The sequence below is a fragment of the Phyllostomus discolor genome, chromosome 10 (assembly GCF_004126475.2).
Source record: "Phyllostomus discolor isolate MPI-MPIP mPhyDis1 chromosome 10, mPhyDis1.pri.v3, whole genome shotgun sequence".
Classification (NCBI taxonomy): domain Eukaryota; kingdom Metazoa; phylum Chordata; class Mammalia; order Chiroptera; family Phyllostomidae; genus Phyllostomus; species Phyllostomus discolor.
In genome coordinates, this window is record NC_040912.2 from 80,763,213 (window position 1) to 80,785,505 (window position 22,293).

A 22,293-nucleotide genomic window follows, 5' to 3' on the forward strand; every position below is an offset into this window, starting at 1 on the left:
TCAGTGGATTGAGTGCTGGCCTACAAACTGAAAGGTCACTGGTTCAATCCCCAGTCAGGGTACATGCCTGGGTTCTGGGCCAGGTCCCCAGTCAAGGGTGAGTGTGAGAGGCAACTGATTGATGTAAACATCCCTTACACACTGATGTTTCTGTCCCTCTCGTTGTTCCTCTCGTTGTCCTTCCCTTCCCCCTCTCTAAAAGTAAATAAATAAAATCTTTTTTAAAAATTTAAAGAACAGAAATTTAAATACACCCCCCCCCAAAAAATATGGCATATTACTACAATACAAAGACCACTGGATGGGGCAGGTTTATATATTATATTTAAATGCCTAGACAAGAAATAAATTCATATTGGAAAAAAAAGAACTTAATAGACTAGATATTTAGGCGAAACTCGTACTCCTCCCTTAAACATATTTCCATTTTCAAGACTGAGACTTTCCATGTTTAGTAACGTTTATTTTTTACCATCTGTGAATTTTCTAGGGAACTTAAGCTCATCAGTTTTGAAACAGAAAATCCTATTAGGTACCTACGATGTGCCAGATACAGTACTATGCACTGATGATGATGATGATGTTCGTTGTTTGGGAGAGAAAAATTAATGACTAATAAATTTACTATATGCTGGATGACCTTTATTTACACAGGTAAATTTCAAGTTCTCCAGATTTAAAAATAAGTCAGCTAACGTTTTAAACGTAGCTGTGCAAACCACTGTGCATGTGTGCCTACTCCACGCTGCCACTACTTTCCCCATCACAACTGTGAGTCAACGTTTTTTAAAGATGTAAAACTACTGGAAAATCTGAATGCCAGAGGGAAATACAGGAAGGACAGAGTCAATGGCAAAAATATAAATATAAATGCTGGTGCTCTAACTGAATTATGCAGCACATTTTTTCTCATTTCCTTTATATATTTTAAAATCATCTATTAGCTTAGAAAAATAAAGTTGTTACAGATTACTTGACATGTATACATTAAGATTATATTTTGTGTACTTAATTTGTAGACTGAAAGCAACGGAATAATATATTTTCCCATTCTCAAGCAAACCAGAAATAACTCCACTAGAAATTTTTCCTCGAATTTTTGTATCCATTCTTTCTGTGAACTTTGATTTACAATAAACATTACTGTATTTTCTACTTTCTCCTTATAGCAAGGCAGTATGTAGTTCACTGTACATCAGTCACTGAACCCCGTGCCTCACTCCTAATATCACACATTTTTTACCTTACTTTTTAAAAATTTACCTTTTACTAAGAGAAGGGCATGAAAAAAGGATGCATAAGAAGACCACAAAAGACACTCGAGAGTGTCTGGAGAGAACAACAACATAATGACAGCAGAGACTGAGAAAAGTGAACAAGTTTGAGAAATATTCTGGCACGAGGATAAAATGGATTTTGAACAGGGAAGAGAAGGAGGTTTCAAAGATGACTCCCAATGTGACTCCCAGGGTACCCAAGAACATTCATTCATTGATCAAAATATTTATTGAGCATCTAATATGTACAAAGCACTTTTCTATGTATGGGGAATCACTTAAATAAACATATCTAGAGTTCAGAGACATGAGAGCTGATGAAATATAAATTTTTAACTGACACACATTTAGTATTTAAAGCTTTGAGACTGAATGATGCTACTGCCTGGCCTTTCTCATTTATGTGACCCAGAATATTCTCCTTTTGTTAGAGAGTTTGGATCACGATTCAGCTGGTGGTGTAGACTTAGAAGGAAGCAAACCACAGGTGGAAGAGTAAGGAAAGAGAGGGAGGGAAGTCTTCTAACACATGCCCTAGAAGTCTAAATCCTAATATACTCAAGATAATCATCCTGTATTACAAGCAAACCTTTAGTCAGCAGACTGGGAATAGAGAAAAGAGATTCTGGTTGATAGTAAGTCACAAGCATGCAAAGCCAGAGACACCACTCAAATTACTGAAAAAAGAAAAAGCTTGATATTTTAATGAAAAAATTTTTATAAGGGTCTTTATAAGACAGCTATCTTGTAAAATGTGAGATTCCTAAAAAAAAAAAATCCACATTATTAAACTAGAGAATATTTTACAGTTACTATTACAAAAGTTGTAACACATGCCTAGACGCAGAACCTTGGAAACTAGCACTAAAAATGTAGGTAAGAACCTAAGAAAGGATCGTGTTAAAAACTACTTTTAAAGGGATCTGATAAATTGTATTACAGGAAGTAAATTCATGGAGAGATAAGCGAAGTTAAAGGTAGAAAACAGTCTTGAAAGTAAGTCACTGATGATTCTTTTCCTTCTCTGTATTCCATTTGTTCAGCTCCTGGGCACACAATGAACTGCACTGCTTATAACTATACGACTGTATATATGATAATTTTGTCACTCAGCTACCTGCATGCTAGTGCCTCGAAGGCAGTATCCCTACACCTAGCAGAGTTGGGAGGCACACTTACTGGCCAAACGAGATCTTCCTATATATTGCATTAAATGTTCCTCACAACAACTAGGTCACAGCAGACAGCATCTTACAGCAATTAAGCAACCTTTCCAAACTAGCCATAAAAGATGACTGGCTCCAAAAGAAATTAAAGAACAAAAAAAACACCTTAAGTACACACCTTGCAAATTATAAAAAAACTCTAAACAAGAGTTTAAAATCTTTTTTTTAAAGATTTTATTTATTTATTTTTAGACAGAGGGAAAGCGAGTGAGAGAGTGGGGGAAAGAAACATCAATGTGTGGTTGCCTCTCATGTGCCCCCTACTGAAGACCTGGCCTGCAACCCAGGTGTGTGCTCTGACTGGGAATCGAACCAGTGAACCTTTGGTTCACAGGCTGGTGCTCAATCCACTGAGCCACAGCAGCCAGGCCAAGAGTTAAAAATCTTTTAAAAGATGCAATTACAATTTCTCATTGACATTTTTTGAAAAAGAAAGATGAACCTGCCTTAGAACCAGGTTTAATGAAACTGTTGATTTGAAGGTTTGAATAAGAGTCCTAATGTGTCATAAATGGAAAAGTACATAAAAATTTCATTTAACCTATTAAGTATTTCTTGTTTTCTAACACATAAACCGGTGAAATGCTTAATCTAAAAGATTACTTGAAAATATTTCTAAATTTATCTTAAATTACTTACACTTTAAAACTCTATTTAAAAACAGTAAGGAAAAGGAAGGCTACGCTAATATTTTTGGCTGAATAAACAAGAAAAACTATTAAAACATGACAAAAAGTTTTTATTCACTTTCCCGCAAAATATATTGTGGCATTCCTAACTTGGCAGAGAAATAAACAGTACGTTTTTAATTGACTGAACCGAGCAGACATACAGAGAAATGCAAGCACAGTGACTGTCACACTGCAGGATGAAAGTGGTGTATTATTCTATTCAGAGGCGAGGGGCACACGAGACAAAAGAACTTCTCTGTTCCAAGAGCACAATAGTCCTCTATGACTTTCCTTCCAGGAATACTCTGTTTCATTATGCTAATAACCAATCTTAATTTTTAAATAGGCTTCAATTCAAAACATTAATATAGTGCATAGAAGGTTGCATAACCAAGGCTCTGGTTAAGAGTTAACATCTTCCTTGCCCTGACTGCTGTGGCTCAGTGGGATGGCCGTCCTCCCATGACCGTAAAGGTCACCAGTTCGCCAGGTTGGGGTACACGCCTAGGTGTGAGAGACAACTGATCAATGTTTCTCTCATATATTAATGTTTCTCTCCCTCTTTCTCCCTCCCTTCTCCTCTCTCTCAAAATAATTTAACTAAAAGCAATGTAAGGTATTTCAACTTGCCTAGCTCTTGAGAGTGCAGTTAACACAATTTAGCAGTCAATTTGAACAGGCTGAGGTCTGGTTCAGGTTGGTATAAAGATCTGTATTTCCAACACCCAATAAATTGTCTTGCTGTACTCCACAGGTGTTAACTATGTGATAGAAAAACCAATGTCAACTACAGAACAAAACTTTAACAAAGATATAGATAAGTCACGTGCAAAAAGAATACTGCATTTTAAAACCTCATCACTGGAAGAGGAAGCCTCCAAAATAAAAGAGGCCAACCAGTAACTTCAGGATGAAGGCAACTGAAAAACAAGAGAATTGAAAGAAGAATTCTGAGACTCACTGTATGTGACATTAGACATAGCAGTCTTACAATACAAAAAGAAACGGCTTACAATTCTCTTATGGATTAGCGAAGAACAAAAACATCAGTCTTTTTTCTAACTTGTAAGAATTCAAATGGCATTGTTAATCAACAAAATTAAATAGACCATGACTAAAACTCTACCTGGTAAAATATGCTGCTGTTTAAAACCTGATGAGTCAAATCCTGTAGACAAAATCTCGATGTACAATGTGTAGACAAAATGAATTTGGTAGAAGCAAGTTCAAATAAAAACTAACAAGTACCAAAGCTATAATCTGCAAAGTTAATTACAAACAAAATCTAACCAAATTAAATGTTCATTCTAAATGTGAAAGAAAAAGAATCGATCCTTGTAAAAACAATGAGTAAAAAAAATACTGGAAAAAAAGTCTGAAAAAGTTTAATGTCATGATGTGGATAACTAACCAATAATCTTAAATGATTTAATGTAGTTTTCTACAGAAGATAATCTGATTAAAATCCATTAATGCTGGCATGACTAATTAAAATGGTTGTATTCCCAATATCCTTGGAGGGAAAATACATCTGCTGGGTCAAAATGATACTCAGTTAAAAAGGTAAACTATTGCTCTACTTAGACATCAAAATCGGAGAAATACCCAGACAAGCAAAAACTAAAAGAGTTTATCACCATTAAACCAGCTTTACATGAAATATTAAACAGTCTTCTTTGAACAGAAAAGGAAAGGCCATGACTGGTAAAAGGAAAATATGACAAAGGAGAAACCTGTACAAGTAAAAACCAAGTATTTAATAAAGACAGCAAATTAGACATTTAAAATGCTACTACAAAGGTAAAGAAAAAAGTTTCAAACTTGCCCTGGCCGGTATGGATCAGTTGGTTGGAGCATCATCCTATAACTGTAGGCTGAGAGTTCAATTCCCAGTCAAGGCACATACCTAGGTTGAGGGTTCCATTCCCAGTCTAGGTGTGTGCCAGACAATGAAAAAAATGTCCCCAGACAATGAAAAAAGCATCAAACTTAACTTACACTACAATAAGTAGTTAGAAGATACACAAGACAAAAAGATCTAAAACATGACATCAATAACATAAAGCATGGAACAGGGAGTAAAACTGCAGTCCTTATAGAATACATTTGAACTTAAACACCGATGAGCTTAAAATGACTGCTATAGGTATAGGATGATATACATAAGCCACATGGTAACCACAAACCAAAAACCTACAAAAATATATATACAAAGAATGAGAAAAAACCCAGACAAAACAATAAAGAAAAACTGTAAACCATAAGGAAAGAGATCAAGAAGGAAAAAAGGAAGAACTATAAAATCAACCAAAAAACATTAAATAAAATGGCAATAAGTACATACCCATAATTACTCTGAATGTACGTAAATAGGCTAAATGTTCCAGTAGGGAGACAAAGGGTGGCTGAATGGACTAAAAGCCACGACCCATCTGTATGCTACTCACAAGAAACCCACTTCAAATCAAAAGACATACAGACTGAAAGTGAAGGATTGAAAAAAGATATTCCATGCAGCTAGTGATGAAAAGAAAGCTGGGGTAGCAATACTCCTTTCAGACAAAACAGACTTTAAAAGAAAAAAATGTAAAAAATTTTAAAAAGACAAAGAAGGAGCCCTGGCTGGCGTAGCTCAGTGGATTGAGTACGGGCTGGGAACCAAAGTGTCCCAGGTTCGATTACCAGCCAGGGTACATGCCTGGGTTGCAGGCCATAACCCCCAGCAACCGCACATTGATGTTTCTTTCTCTCTCTCTCTCCCTCTCTCTCTCTCTCTCTCTCTCTTTCTCTCTCTCTCTATCTCCCTCCCTTCCCTCTCTAAAAATAATAAATAAAATCTTAAAAAAAAAAAAAGACAAAGAAGGTCATTACATAATTATCAAGTGGTCAATCCAAGAAGAGGATATAACAATCCTAAGTATCAACGTACCCAACACAGGAGCACCTAAATATATAAAGCAACGATTAGTGGACATAAAGAAAGAAGTCCACAGTAATAAAATAATAGTAGGAGATTTTAATAACCCACTCACATCAATGGATGAAACATCTAGGCAGAAAATCAGTAGGGAAATAATGGTCTTCAATGTCATATTAGACCAGATCAACTTAATAAAACATCAATACAACACTTCAGCATGGAACACTGTCCAGGTCAGATCACATATTAGGCCACAGTCTCAATAAATTCAAGAAGGCTGAAATCCTATCAAATATCTTTTCTGACCACAATGGCATGAAACTAGAAAACTACTACTGAAAAAAACACAAATACAAGGAGAATAAATAACATCCTACTGAACAACCAATGGATCAAAGAGGGTATCAAACAAGAAATTAAATTGTATCTTGAAACAAATAAAAATAAAAACACAACTTTTAAAAATGTATAGGATACAGAAAAAGCAGTTCTAGGGGGAAGTTAATAGCTATATGAGCCTACCTCAACAAATGAAAAATATCCCAAATAAACAACCTAACTTTACACTTAAACAAGCAACAAAAACAAAAAAGGGAAAAAAAGTAAACAGAAAAGAAAAAAAGACAGTCAAGATTAAAGCAAAAATAAAACAGAAATCAAAGAGACGAGAGGAAAAGAAAAAACAGTAAAACTAAGAGCTGATTCTTTGAAAAGATAAACAAAATGAACAAACCCTTAGCCAAATTCATCAAGAGAAAGACAGCCCAAGTAAATGAAACCATAAATGAAGTAGTTACATGTGACACCACAAAAGCAAAAAGAATTATTAAAGAATACTAAAATTAAATGCCAAGAAATTTGATAATCTAAAGGAAATGAATAAATTTCTAGAACTATATAATCTTCCAAGACTGAACCAGAAAGAAATACAAACTCTAAACAGACTGACTACTAGCAAAAAAATTTAAGTAGTAATCAAAAAACTTCTAACAAAAGTCTAGGACCAGACAGCTTCACAAGTGAATTCTGCCAAACATTCAAAGAATTAATATCCTTTTTAATCTATTTCAAAAAACTGAAGAGGAAGGAATACGTCCAAACTCATTCTATAAAGCCACCATTACCCTAATACCAAAACCAAAAAGGCCATACGAAAAAAGAAAATTAATAACCAATATTCTTGAACATAGGTGTAAAAATTCTCAATAAAATATTAGGAAATCAGAATAAACAGTGCATTAAAAGAATTATACACCATGCCCAAGTGGGATTAATGCCAAAGAGATGAAAGGATGGTTTAACACCCATCAATCAATGAACTTGATACACCACATTAACAAAATAAAGTGTAAAAACCATATGATCATCTCAATTGATGCAGAAAAAGCACGTGACAAAATTCAACATCTTTCTATGATAAAACTTCTCAGTAAATGACACAGAAGGAAAATATCAACATAGTAAATACTATTTATAACAAACTGACAGCTAATATCATACTCAATGATGAAAAACAGAAAAAAATGACAAGGATGTCCACTATCACTTCTATTCAAGATAGTATTGAAAGTCCTAGCCACAGTCAGACAAGAAAAATACACAAAAAGGTATCTGAGTCTGAAGAAATAAAACTCTCATTATTTACAAATGACAAGATAATATACATACAAAACCATAAAGACTCCACCAAAAAAAATCTACTAGAATAAACAAATTCAGTAAAGGTGTGGGACACAGAATCAATATACAGAAATCTGTTACATTTCTATACACCACAAACATTCAAAGGAGAAATTAACAAGACAATCTCATTTACAATTACATCAAAAAGCATAAAAAACCTAGAAATAAATTTAACAAAAGAGATGAAACACCTATATTCTGAAAACTATAGACACTGAAGAAAGAAATTGAACAAGATACGAATAAATGGAACAATTCTGATGGAATTGTTCTCAGAATTAAACTATTTCTAAAATTTATATGAAACCACAAAAGACGCCAAATAACCAAGGAAATCTTGAAAAAGAACAAAGTGGGAGGTATCATGCCCTCTAATGTCAAACTATACCACAAAGTTACGAAAATCAAAACTGTAAGGCTGACATAAAAATAGATATATAAACAAAATAGAGAACCCAAAAATAAATCCACCTTTATACAGTCAATTAATCTACATCAGAGGAAACAAGAATATACAATGGAGGTAAAGACAGTCTCTTCAAAATGTGGTGTTGGGAAAACTGGACAGACACATGCAAAAAAAAAAGATGTTGGACATTTTATTCCACCATATACAAAAATAAACTCAAAATGGATTAAACACTTACAGGTAACACCTATAATCATAAAACTCCTAAAAGAAAACATAAGCAGTAAACTCTTTAACACTGATCTCAATAACATTTTTTAAATTTTCTCTCCTTGAGCAAGAAGAATAAAAGAAAAACAAACAAATGAAACTCTATCAAACTAAAAATAATTTTGCACAGCAAAGGAAACCATCAACAAAACAAAAAGATAATTTACTGAATGGAAGAAGATAATTCACCAATGATATATTTGATAAGGGATTAATATCCAAAATATATAAGGAACTCATACAACCTAACACCACCCAAAAAATCCAATTAAAAAAATAGGCAGAGGACCTGAACAGACATTTCTCCAGAGACATAAAGATGGCCAAGAGACATGAAAAGACGCCCTACATCACTAATCATCAAGTAAATGAAATCAAAAACACTATGAGATATCATCTCATACCTGTCAGAATGGGTATCATCAATAAGTCAACAAACGAGTGTTGACAAGGATGCGGAGAAAAGGGAACCTTCATGCATTGTTGGTTGGAATGCAGACTGGAGCAGCCACTATGGAAAGCAGTAGGGAGTTACCTCAAAAGTTTAAAAATGGGTGCTGACTGGTGTGGCTCACTGGTGTGGGTGTTGTTCTACAAAGCGAAAGGTTACCAGTTAGACTCCAGGTCAGGACACTTGCCTGGGTTGTGGGTTCGGTCCCCAGACAGTACAAGAAGCAACCAATCGATGTTTCTCCCTCACATCAATGTTTCTCTCCCTTTCTCCCTCCCTCCCCCCTCTCTAAAAATAAATAAAATCTTTAAAAAAATTAAAAATGGAACTGCCTTATGTTTCAGAGATTCCACTTCTGGGAATTTATCTGAAGAAACCCGAAACACTAATTCTAAAGAATGCATATACCTCAATGTTGATTGCAGCATTACTAGCAATAGCCAAGATATGGAAGCAGCTTAGCTGTCCTTCAACAGATGAATGAATAACGATGATGTTACATGTACATACAGGGGGAGATAAAAGTAGGTTTACAGTTGTTAGTACAACCAAATTGCATCAAAAAAAGAAAACCCCCTTAAAAGCATTAAATTTCACCCAATATAAATAACTGCAAATTTTAGTCAAAAACATCCAAAGCAAGGATGTTTTTTTTTTAAATATAGACTTTGAAATTGACAAAAAAATCCTAAAAATACGAAATGCTAAAGAAATCATAAAATAACTTTTGAAAAGATTGTGAGGTATCAGAAGATGCTGGATAAAACAAAATAACTTTTCAAAGGATTAATTAAATCAGAATAAACTGAAAAGTTCTTCCATGATAATGCAATTTTATACATGTGCATTAGAAAAATATGTTCCTGAACACACTGATACTCCGAACTCGTAAAGCTGACACTTTAGCACACAGATTAATTGTCCTAGAAGCAATATATTTGTAGAACAAATTCCTAGAAATTAAATGGCTGGATCAGGCACAGTATGTGTAATTTTTAGCTTTGACGACATTGCCAAATTGTCCTTTACAAAACTGCACCAGTATGTACTCTAAGATCTATCAGAACCAAACATTTTAATCTTTACCAATCTAAAATGGAAATACTGGAATCGCTGTTATTTTTTTTAATTATAAGAAATAGCTCTCTACTAATAAGAACAATGTAAAAACAATTTCACAAATTAATAAGAAATCGAGATAACATGCAAAAAATGAAAATACTACTTGTTTTAGGGTTTAGGAATTTTGAAGTTTTTTCATTGCTTTTTTAAAAGATTTTCTCCAGTGTTATTACCATGCTGATTTTCTGTTAACAAAAGTTCTGGTGGGGAGTAAAAAATAATCACAGCTTTTTTATGACACCTAGGCTTTTTATTTCCTGTCAAGGACCTACCCGTTTTTCAGTTGCCCAGTTCCAAAATTTGATCACAATCTTCCATTCAGCACTCTCCTGCATTCTCTAGACCCTGCTCATTAATTCCTATTGCTTATATTCCTTTTTATTAACTTTCTCTTAAGTTAATGCCCTTTCATCTCCAATTCAACTAGATAATGAATATAATTTTCTAAGTGAAATCTCTTTCCTCTAGAATCCAATCTGCACACAGTTCTGTTGGAATAACTTCCCTCAGACCAGTGCTTCTCAAACCTGATCATGCATACAAATCATGAGTATCTTGTTTAAAATGAAGCTTCTGATTCTCTAGGTCTGCGGTGAAGTATTAAATTTTGCATTTCTAGCAAGCTCCCAGTTATGTTAATGCTTTAAATTCATCCCTCAAGTCCCTCTTCAGATTAAGAACTTTTAAATCAGCTATTACCTCCTGCTCAAATTTAAATACTTTCTCCGTGCTCAGCAACCCTCTGTCTGAGACTGCCTCTGGAGCACTGCATGGCCCTATGGCCTCATAGAACGTCCTCCACACTCTCCTTCCTACAGGCCATGCTCATTTGGTCCAGTCACCTCATAGAGATACTGTTCTCCAGTTTCACTTCAATGTTCTTTCCCACTCTACCTGCCACTCATTCAAGTATTACCTTTTCACGAAGCCACACAAATTAATCCTGTCCACATCCTTTAACCTTTTTCTGACAATTCCTATCATACTTCTTCATTAAACACCTGGTATCAGCCCTATATTAGAGCCAAGGTGTTCATCCTGTGTCCTGTGAGGTGCGGTGACAACACAAATCTGCTTCCCATGTACAGCCAAGCAATATGCTTAGCGTATAATTTTTTTTTGAATTCCAAATCAGTTTGTTTTTTATTTTAATTGTTGTTCAAGTACAGTTTTCTGCCTTTGACCCCCATCCCAGCCCACCCCCCAACCAACCCTCCCCACCTCCCTCCTGTTTCCACGCCCCCCCCCCAAGTTTTTGTCCATGTGTCCTTTTACTTGTTCCTGCAAACCCTTTCCCTTTTCCCCTGAAATTCCCTCCCCTTTCCCCTCTGGTCACTGTCAGCCTGTTCTCAATTTCGGTGTCTTTGGTTATATTTTGCTTATCTGTTTGTTTTGTTGATTAGGTTCCTGTTAAAGGTGAGGATATAATTTCTATTTTGCAAAGTTCATCCAGGGAATCATACTGTGTGGGTACCTTTTGAAAGAATAGCAAAAACAAACCATGATATTTCACCTCGTACTGGTAAAATTTCAAGGTCAATTTGTCACTACTGTAAGCACAAATTATACTGCCAAGATAAAAACTAGTTACTGTTTAGAAAAAAGAATATTAAATTTTGTGTAAAACTATAAAAAATGTCAAGTGAGACATGAAAATAAAGAAATTACAAGAAATAAAGAATTCTATGGGGAGGAAATAAGAATAAAAAGAAAGCAAATGCCAATGATGCTGCACAAACCAATCATAAGGAACATGAACCAAATAGAACAGATGGTACAGCAAGTGGAGGGAAAGTTGCATAGAGAGAGTATTCTCTGACCATAATGGATTCCAACTAGAATTCAAGAGAACTCCACACACTTGGAAACTTAACAACATACTCATGAATAATCCATTCACCACGCAGGAAGTCTCAAAGAAAAATTTACAATACACAGAGCTAAGAAAAATGAAAATACAACATATTAAAATTTGTCAAATGCAGCTAAAGCAGTACCTAGAGGAAAATTTATAGCATTAAAAATGCTCTCATCAGAGACAAAGGAAGGTCTTTTTTAAATTCATTTATTTATTTTTAGAGAGAGAGGAAGAGGGAGGAGAGGGGAGAGAGAGATCAATTTGTTGTTCCACTCATTTATGCATTCACTGGTTGATTAGTGCATGTACCCTGGCTGGAGATCAAACCTGCAGACTTGGCATATCAGGACAGTACTCTAACCAGCTGGACTACCTAGCCAGGATAGAAAGGTCTTGTATCAATAACCTTAGCTTCTACATCAAGAAACTACAAAAAGAAGAGGAAAATAAACTCAAAGCAAGTAGAAGGAAGGAAAAAATAAAGGGCAGAGATCAATAAAACTGAAAGAGAAAAAAGTTCATTTAAAAAAAAAGCTGGTTCCTCATAATGAATATTTAAATTAATAAACCTCTAGTAAGACTGACAAAGATAAAAAGGGAAAACTCAGGAATCATAAATATGAGAATGAAATAGATTACCACTACAGATTCCACAGACATTAAAAGGACAATAAGGAAATACTAAGAATAACTTGATACTCAAAATTCAACAACTTAGAACAAATGGACCAATTCTTCAGAAACCACACATTACCCAAACTCAATCAAGATGAACAGATAAGCCCAGGCTGGGTGGCTCAGCAGCTTGGAGCACTGTCCCGTACACCAACAGGTTGAGGGTTCAATCTCTGGCCAGGGCACTTGCCTTGGTTATGGGTTTGATCCCCAATTGGGGTGCACATGGGAAGCAACCAATTGCTGATTCTCTCTCTCATGGATGTTTCTTCCCGCCCCCCTCTCTCTCTTTCTCTAACACCCCTTCCTCTCTCTGCAAAATCAATAAAGATATGAAAAAACTTCTAAAAAAAATGAAACAGATAATCTGAATAGTCTTAACCATTAAATAAACTGAATTCATAGTTTGAAAACTCAGGAAAAAGAAATCCCCTGGCCCAGATGGCTTCACTGGAGAATTCTGTCAAAAATTTAAAGGGTTAATTCTACTATTATACTACCTCTTCCAGAAAAGAGGAGAAATACTTCCCAAGTCATTTTATGAGGCCAATGTCACTCTGGCACCAAAACCAGACACACACAGTACCAAAGAACAAAAACAAAAACAAAAACTTCAAACCAATGAATTTAGATGCAAAATCCTGAACGAAATATTAGTAAATAAACCCAGCAATGCATAAAAGTATTATTGGGATTTCAAGGCTGATTCAACATCTGAATATCAGTCAAGCCCTGGTCAGGTAGCTCAGTTGGTTAGAGCATCATCCCTACGTACCAAGGTTGTGGGTTCGATCCCAGTCAAGGCACAAGCAAGAATCAACCAATTAATGTGTAAATAAGTAGAACAACAGATCGATATTTCTCTCCCCCCTTCCTTTTTCTCCCTAAAATCAATAAATAAAAAATATTTAAATAAACAAAGAAAAGCAAGCCATGTAATCTACTGTATCAAAGTGATAAGAAAAATTACATGATCCTATCAATTGACAGAAAAAGCATTTGACAAAATTTACAACAAAATTCTCAGTAAACTAGGAATAGAGGGGAACTTCCTCAATTTGATAAAGAGCATCCATAAAAATCCCACAGCAATCATTACAACCTAATAGTGAAAACTAATGCTTTCCCCCCTAAGCTCAAGTATGAGCCATGAATGACTGTTCTCATCAATCTTATTCAACACAGTTATGAAGCTCTAGCAAGCAAATAAAGTCAGAAAAGGAAATATAAGTCTAACAGATTGGAACACAAGAAAAAAAACTGATGACAAGACTTTCTACCTAGAAAATACCAAGAAACCTATAAAAAAAATCCCCTAGAATTAATGAGTTCTGCAAGGTTAGGATACAAGGTTAATACACAAAAGTCAATCACATTCCTATATACTAACAATAAATATGTGAAAACCTAAATTACAAATACAACATCATCTATAGTTGCTTCCAAGAAAACAAAATACTTAGATATAAATCTTTAAAAATGTGCAGGATCTGTATATTGAAAATCATAAAATGCTGATAAATGAAATCAAAGATGAAAATAACTGGAGAGACCATGTTCACTAATTGGAAGGCATAGCACAGTAAAGATATTGATACTCCCCAAATTGATCTATAGGTGCAATGTAATTTTGTAATAACTGACAAAAGCCCAAAAAGATTTTTTGCTGGTATAGATAAAAGCTTATTCTAAAATTTGTGTGGAAAGGAAGAGATCCTACAAAACGTAAAACAAATTCGAAAAATATGAATCAAGTGGCAGGAATCCCTCCCTGATGTTTTAGCTTACTACTCAGTTCAGTAATCAAAACAGTCTGGTATTGAGGAAGAGACAGATATGCAAATGGATGAAACAACAGAAAACCCAGAAACAGGTTCACACAAATATATCCAACTGATTTTTGACAATACTACACTACCAATTCAATGGAGAAGAGTCTTTCAAACAGATGGTGATGGACCAAGTGGACTTAAAAGAAAAAGAGAAAAGAGAACCTCCACCTCCACTTTGTATCTTATGCAAATATTAGCCCTAAATGGATCACAACCTTCAATGTAAAATGCAAAACTACAAAATTTTTAGAAAAAGCCCTAGCTGGTGTGGCTCAATGGACTGAGTGCTGGCCTGCAAACTGAAAAGTTGCAGGTTTGATTCCCAGTCAGGACACATGCCTGGGTTGCAGGCCAGGTCCCTGGTTGGGGGCTTGAGAGAGGCTACAAGAGGGATGTTTCTCTCCCATTCTGCCTCCCTTACTTCCCCTCTCTCTAAAAATAAATAAACTCTTTAAAAATTTTTTTAAGAAAAAAAAAAAACAGAGGAAATCTTTAAGACTTTGGACTCTAGTTCTTAAGAATTCTTAGACTTGACAAAAAAGCACAATATATAAAAGGAAGAAGTAACATAATGGGTCTTGCCAAAATTAAAAACTTTCTGAATAACTCATGAAGAGGATGAAAAAAGCAACAAACTGGGAGAAAATATTTGCAAGCCACATATTTGACAAAGAAATTGTATCTAGAATATATAAAGAACTCTCAAAACTCAAGAGCAAGAAAAAAATCCTATTAGAAAATGGACAAAAGACATAAACAGACATTTCACCCAAGAAGACAAAAAAATAGCCAATAAAAACATTTAAAAAATGTGCTGTATCTTTAGCCATTAGGGGGTGCAAATAAAGCTACAATAAGACATCATTTACACACCTAGCTGAATGACTGCAATAAAAAGCAGGGATAACACACAATCTAAGCAGAATGCAGAGAAACTCCTCCAATCCCTGTGAGAATACAAAATCACACAGCAACTTTAGAAAATAATTTTGCAGTTTTCTGAAAACTAAGTATGCACTTACCAGATGACCCAGTATTGTGCTCTTGTGCATTTATCCCAGAACAAGAAACTTACATTCATACAAAAATCTGCACACAAATATTCATTAACAGCTCTATTAATAGAGCCATAAATCTAAAAAAAAAAAATGCAAATATCCAACAGGTAAATGGTTAAACAAAGATGTGGTACATCCACACCATGAAAAACTACTCAGTAATTTTTTAAAAAGTGATATATACAACATAGGTGGATTAAGAAATTATTCTTAAGGATCAATCTAAATCTTAGTCTATTTACACAGCCAAGAGAAATCCTGAATGCTTAGCAGGAACCAAAAAGGTAAAGGTGATATTCTAAAATCCAGAAAATCAATGAGTAGCAAAATTTTGTTTCTGTCTTCAGGAGTCTATGAAAAGTTACCATTCTAGGAATGTGAGTTTAGTGAGCTCACTTTTCTTTTTTGACCCCACAATCCTATTATCTATATTTTCCTGATTCTTTTCTCCCTAGATGTCTTCTCCCCAAATCCTTGTTTATAAAACCTTTTTATCAAATCCAATCATTTTAAAAAAGGACTCAAGCTTGTAGGCCCAAATGTTTTTACTTCTTGTACACTCTTCTTGTGAATGTGCTTTTATATAACTTTTAATACCTAAGTATGCACTGTGGACATTTTGAGTAATAATAATAAAAATAACAGTTCTCCAGTAAATAAATTATTTTCAAAGTCTCACAAAGTCATTTTTGTTAATGCCTTTATGGTAACAACATGACGCGAATTGCTGTGAAATGTATTTTGGAACTCAGAAGTAAATATCTCCCTTTAAATAGTCCACAGCTACCAAATAATCACTTGTTCACTTAAAAACTACCCAGATCTGAACCATATACCATTTGGTTTTAAACACACAGTTCAAGGCTTAACCTTAAAAAATATTCATTGAACCCAACATAAATCTTTCTCCAACAGATCAAAAAGGGTAATAAAAATACAACCATAAACTTAAATCTTTAAAGTATTATAACATGAGAGAGAAACAGCAGTAGTGGCTCCTAAGGCCCGTGTTTATAAAGTTTATAAAACCTGTGTCAGCACACTGACTCAAAGCAGGTGTTTTTGCTTATTTATATGTTTACTGGGTTTTATGTTCAAACAGACAAAATCTCTGTCCTCATTATGTAAAGTTTTCAAGCCATTTTCTTTTTTATCATATAGAAATTGCCTTTATCTGAAGTTTTAAAGTTAATGTTAATAACAGAAGAATTGTAAAATGTATTATTAATAGTCCTAATATTAACAAGAAAATACAAAATGCCCTGGTTAGATAGCTCAGTTGGTTAGAGTGTCATCCCAACATGCCAGGGCTGGGGTACAATCCCTGGTCAAGGCACATACAAGAAGCAACCAATGAATGTATAAATAAGCTGGAACAAAAATTTGATGTTTCTATCACTCCCTTTCCTCTTTCTCTCTAAAATCAATTATTTTTTAAAAAGTAAATTAAAAATCAACTCTGATACTTTTAAATTCCTCCAAAATTCTTCCAGGCAATGTACAGAAAGAATAACTTGTGCTTATGAAGTACCACAAATAGGATATAGCAAAAATCAAATAATCTTTAAAAAAGAAACTTTTGAGAAAGTTAATAACAAGGATAACAACATAAAAGTATTTAACTTGAGAAAAAAGTCCTCTTATAATGTGTAATACCAAAATCACTTTTAGTGAATATATAAGAGATCCTGAGTTAAAATAATTCTAAAATTATTAGGGCAGAGAGGAAGATAAGTTTAAGATATCAATGTCAAATCAAAATATAATGCAAACCACATATATAATTTTAAATTTTCTACTAGTCACATTTTAAAAAAGGTAAAGATAGGTATTTAATTTTATTTAACCTAATATATCCCAAATAGTACCAATTCGACATGTATGATTTTGAAAACTGCTAATGAGATATTCTGTAATTTTTTGTACAGAGGAATCAAACTCCAGTGGGCATTTTGCACTCAGCACACGCCTCAATTCAGACTAGCCACACTTCCAGTGCTCAATAGCCACTTGTAGCTTGTGGGCACCACACTAGACAACACAGGTCTAAGAAACAGCTTGAGAAAACAGGAATATATCTACCTGCAGACCCAGAGATTAAGTACAATAATCTAAAATGATCTAAAACCAAGAGAGAGTTAATGTATGTACACATCACCATCTGTGACAGAATTGTTGATTCCAGTACAAAAGAAGCCTTTGAAAGGTAATCAAAGAGAAACTCACTAGAGAACATTTCCTTCAAAGAACATAAATATCTTTAAAGAATGTAGAGAGGGCCCTAGCTGGTTAGGCTCAATGGATTGAGAACTGGCCTGTGAACCAATCGCTGGTTCGATTCCCAGTCAGGGCACATGCCTGGGTTGCACACCAGGTCCCCAGCTGGGGCATGTGCGAGAGGCAACTGATCGATATCTCTCTTTCTCCCTCCCTTCCCCTCTCTTTAAAAATAAATAAATAAAATCTTTATTTAAAAAAGGGTTTCAGGATATCTGAGGTAAATTAAGAGTATAAAATACTAATGTAGCCCTGACTGGTGTAGCTCAAATAGCTGGGCATCAACCCACAAAGCAGAAGGCCGCTAGTTTGATTCCTGGTCAGAGCACATGTGTGGCTTGTGGGTTCAGTCCTCAGTCTGGGCGCGCAGGAGAGGCAACCGATTAATGTGCCTCTCTCACAATGACATTTCTTTCCTTCTCCCTCTCTCTCTAAGAATAAATTAAATTTTTTAAAAACCCTTAATAAAATACTAATTTAAATAGAGTCAAAGTCTTAAGAAATACAACACTTTCATCTGGAAGTAAGGAAAAATACAGAAGGGTACGGGTAGAAGGACACTAAATTTGGCAGGGGTTAGGGGCAAAGCAAGGGTTGCTAAAGGAGGTTAGAGGCTGCAGTAAAATAAAGACCTCTATGAAGAAAGGGTGGTTCAGTCTTCCACTCAAAGCAACTTTTGGAATACCAACCAACTCACACCCTCTCTTTGTAATTTCCTCAGGAATAAAGGTGTCAAGTCTGCCTGTTTTAGGGTGGAGGGTTAGTGAGAAGAAAAGAAGAAGGCCATGAACTATCCCTGACAACTCCTCCCCACCCATAAAAGCTGGCATAATCAAAGCCTATAGTAAAGATGCCTTCCAAGCAAAGGAGATTTAGTAAAATAAGACTAGAATACTCTCTCATCTTAACTCATGAAATTTGCTAAACATGGAACAAAATCTCTCGACATCCGACTTGTGTTTTCAAAGGATAATTCTGACAGCTGTGTAATAGACTAAAGAAAAAAGAGTAAAAGCAAGAAAATCAGTTAGAAGGCTGCTGCAATTACCCAGCAAGAGATGATGGTGGCTATGGAAATGGTAAAAACTGGCTCAATTCTGCATATGTTTTAAAGGTACAGCCAGTAACTTCCTGACAGAAAGAATCAATGTGGAATGTGAGTGCAACAGAATCAAAAATGACTCCAAGATTTCTGGTCTGACCAACACGAAGCCGCCAACAGCTGAGACGCAGACCCCTATGTATGTGGGTACAGCAGGTATGAGAGGGCAGATCTGGGAGGGAAAAGCAAGACTATTTTTGGACATGTTGAGTTTGAGGTATTTAAGAGTTGAGATATTGAGTAGGCAACAGAGATACAAAACTAGAGTTCAGTAGAGTGGTCTGAACTGGAGAAATAAATTTAAAGTCGTCAACATTTAGAAGATATTCAAAGCCACAAAACTAGCAGAGATCACAAGGTAGTGAGAGCAGACAGAGAAGATAATCAAGGACGACGCCCTGGGACATTCCAGTGATAGAAGTAGGCAAAAGGGAGCTTCTACTAAGGAAGGCGGTGGAGCCGCCCATGAGTTTTGAGAAAAGCCGGGGGATGTGGTGTCCTAAAAGGCAAGTGAAACAAGTATATAAAAGGAAAAAATAACTTCATCAAATGTATATTGATCACATATGACAAAGCACTGATGAGATTTAACAACGTCATTGTTGGGAGACCTGAACAGAAACAATCTTGGTACAATGGTAGTGGCAAAAGCCTGGGTAGAATAGGAGTAGAGAGAACATGAGAAAACTAGAACAAACATATTTAGACAATGATTTAATGGGGTTCTGCAGCAATGGAAATAAGAGTAAAACAAGTAAGAGTGATCAAGAGAAGATACTTTTATGAGAAAAATAATAGCACATTTGCATGTTGATGAGAATGATCCAGAAGAGAGGAACTGATGATGCACGAAAGGGGGGGGGGGGGGGGGGGGGCGGGCAGGGGAGGATCACTAGAGCAATGTCCAGAGTGAATGAAAGGGGGTGGGATCTAATGCATCAACCAGAGGAACCGGGATTAGAAACAAGTAAAGACAGTTCATCTACAGTAACAAAGGCAAGCAAGGTCTGTGAGCCAAACCAGCAGCTACACAAGGTGTGGCAGTACAGCCCGTAAGCGTTCTTCTGACTGCTTCTATTTTCTCAATGAAGTAGAAAGCAGATCTATAAACTCAAAGTGAACATGAGGAGAACAGTTTAAAGAGAAAGGCAAGGGTAGGCACTAATCCATCTAGGAGTGGAGAAACTGAATAAATTAGGGAAATGCGCTATGACTGCCAGACAATATTAAGGGCCACCTGAGGTTTCTTACCATGAATTTAAGTGAGAGCGGTCACATTGTTGTATTTTTCTTCAGTCATTTGCAACTGAGAGAATTTGATTTACATAGCATTGAGATTTTGCCAAGTAAGTATGAAGAAGAAAGGAGCAAGAGAGTTGAGAGTGTACTGAAGGGAATGAAGACAGTAACTGACCAGTAGGTAATGAATGTACACTATGCAAGGAGGGAAGAAAGGTAATCAAGGGGGCAAGGTCCAGTGAAAAGGGAACAGAATCTGTGAACTGAAGGTCCTTTTATATGACAATAAAAGACTGTTGAGTTGGGGTAGTACGTAGAGTGAGCTGAAAATATAGATAGAAATACAGATGGAAAACAGATAAAAATATAGACAGGAAGAAAAAGGGATGCATGAATTGAAAATCATGGAGGGGTCCAATATATTGGTAATAACAAAGTGTAAAATATGATCGCAAAGTAAGTGGCTGAGAAAAGGGAGAGAGCAAGATTATCAGAAAAGAGGAATTTAGAACTTAAGAGGTCACAGTACCGGAAGTACCATAGATAGCATACGTTGAAATTACCAAGAATTAAAAGAGGCATAGAGTTAGTAAGAACGACAGTGAGCTAGGAGTTAAGGTAGTCAAGAAAAGATAAGGAGTAACCCAGGGTGCAGGACTTGCCAGCAAACATAAGGGTTTATGGACAATACAACCTATTAACATACAAGGTTTAGGGAGAAGAAGAGAATGGAAGACATCTGCCCCATTTCCAGGCTCAGTGGAACCAGTCTCCCTCTTTGACTCCAATTCAGTGGAGGGGGTCAGAATGGGAAATATATTCTTAAATCTCAGTGCATGGGCCCTGGCTGGTGTGGCTCAGTGGAGTAAGCACCACCCTGAGAACCAAAGGGTCACCAGTTTGATTCCAGTCAGGGCACATGCCTGGTTTGAAGGTCAGGTCCCCAGTAGGGGGCGCTTGAAGGGCAACCACACATTGATGTTTCTCTCCCTTTCTTTCTCCTTACCTTCCGCTCTCTCTAAAAATAAATAAATAAAATCTTAAAAAAAAAAAAAAAAAAAAAAAACCCAGTGCATGGAACTCCCTGCTGACCCTTGACTGTGGCATATAAGAAAAAATGAAAAACTCAACAGCAAGCACTTTAAAGGGGTACAGAAAAGTAGAAAGGAGAGTGATCCAGGGGAAAAACAAAGACACAGGAAAATGCTGCTGATGATGGAGAGACGTGAAAAGATAGGAATCATTCAGAACATTGCAAGGATTACAGTGGGAGACATGAAGTGTCACCTGAAAGACTGACAGTGACTTGACATAAAAAGGAACAAAGGTTATAACAGGATTAGTCCTTATGGACTTCAGGCAAGAAACAGTGCCAAGGCTGTGAGTGTTGGCATGCAGAATGACGTAACCAGAAGCTCCCTGTCCACCGAAACAAGAGTCAGGGAAGCATGCTGTTAGCCTCAGATCGAATGGCTTCTCCCACTCCTAATGATGGCTTGCAAGGAAACTGTAATGTACTAGTAAGGTTGTTGTAGAACTTCAGAAAATTAATAATATCAAGAAATTAGAACGGTGCCTTGCATCTAATGAGCACTCAAGATGAGCTTTTATTAGCTAATCAAATGTAAAATATAATTATTGTAGGAAAAAAAAAGATTCATCTTATATTTTCCTTTTCTCAGCAAGTGGGTTTCCCAAGTGACCTCCAGGAAAACCAGTATCAAATGGATCAAGAACTTATTTGAGAAAGCAGAGGAAGTCTTTGAGGTCAACTTTTATGTAGTGTCCATCAATCTCAGAAAATGGGCTCTCCTCCAAAAAGTAGCACCACCAGCCCTTGAATTCATTTCTCCTAACTTTACCATCCACCTAACTTCAATGGTAAAATAATTTATTCATTCAAAAACCATATACTGATCACCTATTATGTACCAAGTACACAGAACCTGGGATACATCAGGAAACAAACATCCCTACCCTAGTAGATGGGAGATCAACAACAAACAGTATACACTATAATGAATAAGTGGTTTATATGTTTGAAGATAAGTATTATAGAAAAAAAAACAAAAATATTACAAATAATGGTGTGAGGAACCTGGATTTTAACTGTAAATAAGGAGTCAGGGTAGGCATAGTGAAAAGGATATCATTTGAACAAAGATCTGAAGAAGTTTGCGGCAGGTATGTGGATATCTGGAAAAGTCTTCTCCAAGCAGAGGG

At 35.7% G+C, this 22,293-nt stretch overlaps 1 protein-coding gene across 6 annotated transcripts in view; it reads right to left on the bottom strand.

Moving 5' to 3' along the window:
- CNOT4 (CCR4-NOT transcription complex subunit 4) overlaps positions 1 to 22,293 on the bottom strand; it is a 142,948-nt gene that overhangs the window by 106,879 nt on the left and 13,776 nt on the right. The window lies entirely within an intron of this gene.